Source organism: Apis cerana, linkage group LG16, assembly GCF_029169275.1.
Source record: "Apis cerana isolate GH-2021 linkage group LG16, AcerK_1.0, whole genome shotgun sequence".
NCBI classification, from domain to species: domain Eukaryota; kingdom Metazoa; phylum Arthropoda; class Insecta; order Hymenoptera; family Apidae; genus Apis; species Apis cerana.
The window spans coordinates 1,929,617-1,938,811 of record NC_083867.1 but is presented as its reverse complement, the minus strand read 5'-3'; the positions used below and the strand labels follow the sequence as shown (position 1 = coordinate 1,938,811).

The 9,195-nt window shown below is 23.9% G+C and overlaps 1 long non-coding RNA gene across 1 annotated transcript; it reads right to left on the bottom strand.

Annotated features, from left to right (window-relative positions):
* Nucleotides 1–6,310: 6,310 nt before the first annotated feature.
* Nucleotides 6,311–8,085, bottom strand: LOC133667463 (uncharacterized). The gene is made up of 2 exons (XR_009833007.1): nucleotides 7,319–8,085; nucleotides 6,311–6,944 (listed from the first exon to the last, which is right to left on the bottom strand). It is a non-coding gene; the product is annotated as an uncharacterized LOC133667463 (long non-coding RNA).
* Between the last annotated feature and the right edge of the window lie 1,110 nt (nucleotides 8,086–9,195).

Here is a 9,195-nt window from a genome sequence, read left to right as displayed (position 1 = left end):
TATACATATATCCTTAAAAATTTCAAATATAATAAAATATCTAATTTATTTATAAAAAATATTTTTTTCTTTCATTTCCTGTAGTAATAAAGCAAATGAAATTAAAAAAGAAGCTGTCATTAATTCTCAGAATACATAACCTCTTCAGATATGTTCTCGATTATATTCATTATATTTATTAATCCAGTTTTATTTGAATTCAAGTAACTTGATTAATCTGAAAGAGATAAATAACACATTATATTGATAAAAGACAACTTAAATAAAATTTAAGTAAATAAAATTAAAGTAATTTGTTTTAAACAATCTTTAAGGTTAAATTGAACATAATGATAAAAAACTTAGAGCGACAAATTGGCCAGAATTATTTGGTGTAGAATATGGAGAGTGAAAACATGTAGTCAGTGACACATCCGGGTTTTGCTATGTATAATCTATTCGCCTAGTGACGGTTGTTCTTGTGTCGGTTGAAATACACGAGCCGAAATTATTCCTCCAGCCTTATAGAGGTAGTGCCAGCGGCGGATCAGAAGAGTGCGCGTAATAGGGACGTCAGGAACGAGCAGGCAAATGATCTGTGAAATCGTGACGTCATGCCCTTTTTTAAACAGCTCAAAATAGAAAAAATAATATACGGCTTTTCGATCGAACTATCATTTTTTTACAATCAATTTGATACGTGACACATGAATTTTCGATTTTCATTTCAAAAATTCTGATTTTCATTTTTTACTATTTTATTTTGAATAATTTCTTTTAAAATTTGACCAAGATTTCTTCCTTTAATAAATTGGGTTTCTAATTTTGTTAAATGATGATTTAAAAATAATAATGATAACCATTTAAAAATAAAAAAGAAAAATATTTGCATAAAAACATTCTCTTAATTGTGTTAAATAGGATTAATTTGAAAAAATTTTTAAGGATTTGTTTTTATACTTATATAAAATAATATTTATTAAATATTTAATTGATTTTACAAATATATCATAAATATGAAATAAATATATATTTATTATGTATTAATTATGTATTGATAATTTTTATAAAATTTATTTTATATTAAATATATATCATAAATATATAACAAGTTTTATATTTGTCTTCGATCTTCCACGAATATATTAATATTTTATATATGTACATAAATATATTTTGTAACTATGTACAATAGCTTAAAAATATTCAAACATTATCTTGCAGAGAAATTTATCTAACTTAAAAATTTTGTTTCATGGAGCAATTTTTTATCCACGAATAATTTTTCTGAGAGAGAAATTAATTTTCAATTAATTACTATTCAAAAGTTTGAAAATAATAAGAAATTTTAAAAAAATATCAAAAAATCAAATATTAAATTATTATATATTAAAAATATATATCTATTAAAAAAAAAAATCTCAAATGAATAATAACTCAAAATCAAATTTTTCATATTTCATCAATAAAAAAATGATAAAGCAATATCCATTTATTACAAAGTTTAATGTAAAAAGAAAAAAAAAAAATTCTTAAATTATTGAAAAACAACTAAAACATTAAATATTTCTTAAATGGACTATTTATCCTAGTAGAATAAGAACATTATATTAGCAATATATTTAACAACTTTTCAGAAAATAGAACACGTTGTATCAACAGAGAATATGGATCGTCGTTACACCAACCCTCGATGAAGAAAAAGGAGACATTACGATGGGTAGTGACAGAGTCACGTATAATATAATTCCAACAAACATGTATAGTATGGTTCCACAAATAAATGTTCCGTTTCGTTGGTTAGTCTTTATCTACATCCCTTGAATCTTCGCTTTTCTCTATTAAAGGGAAGCGAGGGGATCGAATGGGATCGAAGAGACGAATGATTCATTCGGTAACTATATTAACTTACGATGTGATGTACGCGTTATCCCTGAATGTACACGTGGAAATCATTACACGTTTTTTTTATATGAAAAAAAAAGATTAAAATAAAATTCTAATTATAAATAACCAATTGATATATGTTACATCTCGATTTTTCGATTTCAAATAAAAAACTATTAATTTATTTATTTCTAATTATATCAAACTAAAACTATTTTTATTGTTTACTATTTATATAAAAAAATTTAATAAATTATATATAATTGCAAAAAAAGAATAAATTAAATTTCTAATGTTATTGTCATATTTATGAATAGAATGATCATGTGATAGTCATATAATAGCAAACAGGATATCTAAGTTCACTTTCTCTCTGTTACATGACTGTCAACTCTGAAAGTTTAAAATTTAAAATTTGTAGAATTTAAATGAGAAAAAATAAAATTTAGTATAATAAAATTGTGATATTTGTATTATTTAAAGAAAAATTAATAATATTATAATTATTATGGATAAAAAACAATATTAAAAATAAATTTTAAAATTGATATTAATTTTACATATCTTATTTTATTCTTTCATTTCATGCAATATCAGCTGTCAATAAAGCAATCGATTGTAAAAAAGCTATAATAGCAATTTGAAACGAGATTTATTTTTATTTTTACGATTTTAAAAGCAATCATGTATTTTATCGCGTTCTTTCAGTACGCAAACTTGAAACAGGTTAATAAAGTGAAAACAACATAGATAAGAGTTCGATAATAGAATCGATATTTTTATCCAAAATAATTCTAAAACGATGCCATTTTCGATATGCAATTTGTTCATGAAACAGTGAACAAATAAAATCTATACGATGAAAAAAAATATAAAAATATATATAATAATGTCCACATAAGTTCAGAATCAGACGCTTTACTTACCAGAGAATACATAAATATTTTAAGAATTGTTGGTTATTTTTTTGATTTTTCTCACTCCTGAAAAACTGAAAAACATTTTTTACAACAAGAACAACGATAAAGTTATAGTATATAAAAATGTCGATTTATTTATAAAATTACAAACAATTAAAGTTTACATTAAATGAAGCGAAATAGAGATAAAGTGAAATAGCTTTATTTATCATACATCTCGCTTTATTTAAAGCATAATTTCAATTATAACTTGATAAATAAAGGTTAAAGATTAAAAAAATAAATTCTTGTATTGGATTTGGTTTAGCTCTTAAAATCAAAACTACAAATATATTAATACATTCTTTGTCAAGCTAAGATATGATTTGATCTGCCATATGAATTATCAATGTAATGTATCTAATAAATTTATTAGTTTGTTAAGTAAAATATGTTCTATAATGGTTACAATACGAATAAAAATTATTATTGTAATAAGAAGCGTTTAATGTAAAAAATGCAATACAAATATAAATTTATTTAATATTAATAATATAATTAAATAAAATTATTCATTGATAATAATTAATAAATATTAATATTGATAAAGATTTGTGTAATTGGTAGTTTTTTTTATAATTTATAATTTATATTAAGCATAATCATATAAATTTAGAAATAAGGTTATTTTATACCTGTGTAACTTCGTATTATTTTCTATTTTCTAGCTCAAATAATTAAAATTTCTATATGTCAAAAAATATATTATTATTAGAATTATTATTATATCTGAAATATAATTATCAAATAGTATTTTTTTTTATAAATTATAACAAAAAACAATCAATCGAACAATATAGAAAAAAATTTTGTATTGAAACAAAAAGCCAAAGCTTATACTAATCGATATTTCAGATCGAAAGTGATTACAGCGCCAGCATAAAATATCGGCGGTCTATAGTACTAATATTCTAATGTATAATTATATATATAATAATTTTATATAAATAGATATTAAAAAATATTTCGTAATTTTAATCAATATTATACTCATTTTAATCACATGATACGAAATGTGTAAACATATAGAACTATAAAAAAAATTGAATGAAGACGATATATTGAAATATAATGAAGTATACATATTGATTACTTAATTTTCCGATTTCTCTAATAACTAGTGCTAGAGAATTATCTATCAACCATAGCAAAACTACCAACTACTGGTACTACTGGTTAAACTTGGCAACTTTACCACTCGTACAAGATAAAAAAACATCTTGATATTGATTTTAGTCAGTCGTATGAGAATTCGTTACGAACGATGTTTGGTTATATCTTTAGCACACGAATTGTACGATAACAGTTCTAAGCGTATAGATTGCATAGAAATTTATATATAGAGTATTAATATATTTGTGAAATAATTATTGAATTTTTAAATCAAAACAAATATAATAATTATTTAAAAATGTTGATTGAGATTTATTTATTAAGTTATAATTAAAGAAATACAATTTCGAATGCTTACAATAGAGAAATAATACAGCTATATTTTCGGGTAATTTAATAAACAAATAATAAATAATTAATAAATAAATCAAGAGTACTAAATGTTATTGATATTAAATTATTATTTTTATATGAAGATTATAAACAATGTACAAATAAAAATAATTGATTTAAAATTCCATATAATAAATACATAATTAAAAACTTCAATTTCAATTTCGAGACTATATTTATAACAATAAAATTAAATTAAAGAAGCAAATTAAATTTCAATAAAAAAACATTATTTATATCTATCATATATTTGATTATTATTTTTGCTTTATATTCTAATTTTATAATTATTCAGAATCCTAAAAGCATGAGAAATCTCACTTTTAATAACTTTTTCGAAATCCTCGGAATATTTTCAAATTTCACAATTCAATTCAATCTAACCTGTCTTGAACATCGAATCTTGATCCTATATTTTTGATATTTTCGCGCATTTCTACTTATACAACTTAATAAATAATAATAAATTATAAAAATAATTAAATAATAAATAAGCTTTATCCAAATCGTATTTTTATTCTAAATTATTTATTTGTTTTAAGTTACAAACTTCTTAAACATATTCCATGAATATATTAATACTGTATATATATTCAGAAAATTCAAGCTTGACAGCCGTCAAACCACATCAACGAATGAACAGTCTAGATCTCGTATCAAAATGGACGAGACGACTTTTCACGGGATTTTTTTAGTTTTGGTCGCGATAGAAATTGGCAGTTCGAATGCTAATTCGTTCGCGACGAATGTTAATTAAGAGAAATTCCTCAATATTCGATATTGGTTTCCATTACGTTTGAAACTATCTAGAGTAAGAATATTGCCAGAATTTCGTTTTTTTTATGATAGATTTCACTAAATTGAAATTGAATTTTCAAAAGTACAAATTACATAAATTTATAAAATAAAGTAAAATAAAATAATAAGATCAATTGCATAGCATAAAAATAATTTGCAAATGAATATGTACTTTATAAATTTGTATAAGATCATTCATACTTCGTTTTATATGAATCAACATTATATCTAAATTTAATATGGATTAATATGATCGAATTAAAAAATATTAAAAATTAAAAACGAAAATGTAATATTAAGAAGAGCAATAAATCGAAATTGAACTGAAAGAAAAGAGAATGGAAAAGGTTAAAAATTTGTCGATCTTTTTTTTTCCCTTTTATGGAACTCATAGATCGAGGATTTTTACCGTGATATCCGTTCATTAATCACACGGTTGTCAAGAGAACGACATGGTGGCACGAGACCACTAGGAGAACTGACATCGAGAATAGGAGATCTCCTATATTCCGGAAATGCGGCTTAGTCATTGGTTGGGGGTGGCCATTGTGCCTCGTTGAGTGCACATTCGTGTAAAATCCATAAGGAATGGTTGCGTCGAATCTAGGTATGTCGCGCTACGTCATGACCGGGTAAAATATCAAAGGTGTATGACCCATAAACGTTGTTGTTTCGATTGATTCGTATAAATACGTCGTATCGATGGAATTTATTATTTGTGATATCATAAAAAGCGACATTGCTTCACTAGTTTGTTCATTGATTTTAGACAAAATGAGTATTATAGGATAAAAGAAAATAAAATATAAATAAATTAAATTAAAAATAAATGAAAATGAATTAATAAATTAAATATTATGGAATAAATAAAAAATGAAAATGAAAAGATATTGTATCGATATGAATCATCGAATAAAAATGCAAAGAATATATATAAATAAGAAATGAATGATTAAAATTAATAAAGATTTAAAATTAAAGTTAAAAATAAGATAAATTAAAGAGATTATTAAAATTATTACAATATTTATTTAAATTATTTGAAAATTAATTGAATTTGAAACAATATATTTTACCGATTTAGATATATTTAAAATAATATTATCTGAAATTTAAAGGAAATTTTTAACAAAAATATGGATCTGATTTAATTTTTGATTTTTGATAAAAATCTAGATTAATTTTAATGGGTACAATAATTTATATTCTTATCCTATATAACAATATATTACGTATTTAATTTTATGATTTAAAAGCTGCAATTTTTTATTTCATGCACATTTCTTGTATTTTGATTGCGATTACATATAATAGAATGCCGTCGATATGTATGATATAATATTATATTATATTTCAAAATATTTATTTGCACAAAATACAAAAGAAGAATCTTATTTCTTCTGTATCAATATATTATATGTATATTGACTTCGTTAATTTCATCATTTCAGTAGAAATGTCATGATAATTTTTTTTAACAGTATATGAATAATTAACAATCATTATTACAAATAATTTATACAACTTATTAACATTATTTATGTAATAAATTATATAAATAAATTAAATTAGATAATTCATAATAAAATTTATAAATATTGAAAAATACGCAATATCTTAAAATAGCAAGTATCCAATATTTTTGGACATGATATACTCGCAAAGCTGTTAATCGCGTGACGCACGGTCACGCGTTGCCGTCAAATAGAAAATCAATCTTCGCATAATCAACGAAAGGCAAAAACCTAGCCAAAATCGATCAACGATCGCTCGTAGGAAACCGAAAGTCCTTTATCTAATATTAAAACCATTAACCTATAATATGTAGCTGAAATTATTATATTATGCAAATAGTTAAAATACTTAAAATTAAAAATGCTATTATAAAATTAATTAAATATATATTTATATATATGTATGTATATATAATCATGTTTATACTGTATAAGAATTATTAATTTTTACAAAAAATACCTGCATATTCTTAATAATAAAATTATATATAAAATTGTTGGAGGATAACCAAATTATATAACCAAATTCATATAATATCGAATGCTTATTCATTATTTCACTACTTAATTTTTCGTTTCACATTTACATAATAATACATTTAATTAATTTCTCGAATTATATAAAATTAATTTAATAAATTAATATAATTAATAATAATTAATTATATTACTTACATTTTTGTTTAATAATGTTCAACGTTTATTAGTTCAAATAATAATTCATTTAGAGTTCATTTAATTGACATAAATTTCGTTTCAATGAATAAAATTCAGATTGGAGCGCAAATTCAATAATATAAAAAAACAAAAATTTTGAAATCAATGTCAATTTGACTAGGTTAGGTTGTTCTAGTATTAATAAATCGATCGTATAACATTTCGCAATTAGACTATTCTAAGTTATATGATGTTTTGCGGTTGATATTCCGCTTGATATGCCCCCTAGGGTTGATAATTTGCACGATATAATCACAATCTGTTGCATCATGAGGCGCGTGAGACTGGAGTTAAGACCAGAATGCTTCGAAGGGTGGTTAAAAAGGAGGAACGCACATGTTGCGGCGAGACAAATGTACGGAACGAAAGGAAGAGGGAAGAAATGAGATGGAGAAGAAGGGAGAAGAGAAACGGATAGAGTGACGTATGTAGATTTTCAAAGACTGGAAGCACGCGTGCGCGCGATTACATATATCCCTGACAAATAACCGAACACAGTCATTCCCCTATGAGTGTTCGAAGTGCTCGTAGGGGAATGATTTGACAGAGATAGACAAGAAGGAAGCACTCGTCGCACTTCTAAATCGGCAAATGTGTGAAAAAGAGAAAGAGAACAGTGCAATTAATATGGAAAGAAGCGTAAGGTGTAAGAAGATAGTGTTGATTATATTTGAAGCGTTCTTAGGTAAATAATGTAATGCCAAGAAATAAATTTTTTTCAAACTGAAGAAAGAGAATATAATAGCAAATTTTTATTTATTTTTACAATCAATATGCATATATAAACAGAATTTTTTATTTTTTGGAATACAATACAAATTGAAAACATATTTAATACTTAACATTTTATTTCTATTTGCTTCTATTTACGTACATAAAACATTCTATTACATTTGAAAAAAATTTTCAAATAAGGAAGAAGTTGAAAATTATTCTATCTTCTTTAATTAAAAATCTTTTCTGGAATTTTAAAAATTGTAATATATAATGAAAAATAAAGATACGCTAAATAAGATATTTTAATGATTTTAATTAATATTATTATTGAAATAATTTTATTACAATGAAATACACGAATTATTTATAATAACTTAAATAAAATTAATAATTGAAATAATAATTTTTAAATATATATTAAAAAACTATTTAATATAACGTTTTATGAATCTAAAAGTTGCTTAATAGAATTTCATGAAAATTATACAATAATTAAAAATGAATATGTTGATATAATGAATATCCTATGTTTTCTTAAACATATATCTTTAACATAAATATACAAAACATATGTATATGCAAAAAATGCAAAATAAAAAATGTATTTCTAAAATCCTCTATCCAAACATTGTTTTACATTTCTACATATACAAAAATATATATTTGCATAAATATTATAAATAACAATTGCATTTAAGTAATTAATTTAAAATCATTAACTTAGATCCTAGAAATTGGAAAAAAAAATTTATTTTTTATTCGAAATACCATTACTTAGTACTGAACTCAAAATTAAAGAGAAACAAGGAGAGCATGGGAGGGAGCGAAAAGGGATGGTTACCATTAAGAAGGGTGTACTACCCCTTGCAAGAGCCGAGTCTTACCGCGTTAATTGCAAGTACTTCCCTCGGGGTACCACAACGGGTATACATAGAGTTCTACCCACCTTGCAGGTTTCACCCCATCCAGTAGGGTTTAAGGGTACGCAGAGATGATTCGCGCACCCCTTTTTCCCTTTTCATGCTCACCCGGGTCCTTTCATTCCTCGCCAGTGGTTAAAATATTAGGATTTCCCCGAGGTCTCGTGTGCTCGTGTTAGGGCTATCGGTGCCTCCCTT